Source organism: Schistocerca americana, chromosome 5 (genome assembly GCF_021461395.2).
Source record: "Schistocerca americana isolate TAMUIC-IGC-003095 chromosome 5, iqSchAmer2.1, whole genome shotgun sequence".
Classification (NCBI taxonomy): domain Eukaryota; kingdom Metazoa; phylum Arthropoda; class Insecta; order Orthoptera; family Acrididae; genus Schistocerca; species Schistocerca americana.
The window spans coordinates 259591161-259592401 of NC_060123.1; the positions used below are offsets into that span (position 1 = coordinate 259591161).

General features: G+C 41.5%; 1 non-coding gene across 1 annotated transcript; it reads right to left on the minus strand.

Annotated features, from left to right (window-relative positions):
• Positions 1–301: 301 nt before the first annotated feature.
• On the minus strand, positions 302–376 carry Trnas-cga. The gene has a single exon. It is a non-coding gene; the product is annotated as a tRNA-Ser (tRNA).
• Between the last annotated feature and the right edge of the window lie 865 nt (positions 377–1241).

The window sequence follows — 1241 nt, forward strand, 5'->3', positions numbered from 1 at the left end:
TTCGACTGTGATTCGGTGCCGTCGGCAATCTCTCTTTGCGGTCGACAGTCTGGCTGCTTGGTACGCTTCATTTTTCTCATTATACTTCTCAGCATATTTAATCTATAAGATTTCGTCCTGATTCTTTGGCGACTTAAAATTGTACATTGTTTCGTGGTTATTTCGGTTCTTTCAGGACACTTCCCGTTTTTGCAGTTTGGTGACACGATGTCAGATGAGTCAGAACTCTTTGACGCCCGAAAAGACGCCTCCGTCGATAAACTTCGTCATCTGATGAAACTTCCTGGCGGATTAAAACTGTGTGCCCGACCGAGACTCGAACTCGGGACCTTTGCCTTTCGAGGGCAAGTGCTCTACCATCTGAGCTACCGAAGCACGACTCACGTCCGGTACTCACAGCTTTACTTCTGCCAGTACCTCGTCTCCTACCTTCCAAACTTTACAGAAGCTCTCCTGCGAGCCTTGCAGAACTAGCACTCCTGAAAGAAAGGATATTGCGGAGACATGGCTTAGCCACAGCCTGGGGGATGTTTCCAGAATGAGATTTTCACTCTGCAGCGGAGTGTGCGCTGATATGAAACTTCCTGGCAGATTAAAACTGTGTGCCCGACCGAGACTCGAACTCGGGACCTTTGCCTTTATTAAGGTAAATACATTGTTTATTCTCTATCAAAATCTTTTATTTAGCTGGTAGTAGTGGCGCTCGCTGTATAGCAGTAGTTCGAGTAACGAAGATTTTTGTAAGGTAAGTGATTCGTGAAAGGTATAGGTTATTGTTAGTCAGGGCCATTCTTTTGTAGGGATTTTTGAAAGTCAGATTGCGTTGCGCTAACGATATTGTGTGTCAGTTTAGTGTTGATCAGAATAAGTAAAGAGAGAAATGTCTGAGTACGTTCAGTTTTGCTCAGCTGTTTGAAAATCAAATAACGTAAGGGTTTAACCAGTACAGTAATTCATTAATTTTTCTAAGGGGAATTTTCAACACTGGTGTTTATATGAATTTTCAGTGCGACGTTCTGCCTGAGTTCAGTGTAGATTAGAAATTTCCTGAAATATTCAGAAGGTTCTCTGCAACTTTCCTTATCGAAGCATAGATTTTGGCGTTAATATCAAATTTAGATACGTTTTAAATGTTTTATACAATCTTCTGTTCCAAATATTTGGCGGTTCTCATGGTTTTATGTCTAAGTAAATAAGATACTTCTTTTTTAGTTGTTAGTACTGCACGACGCAGTTTTTCG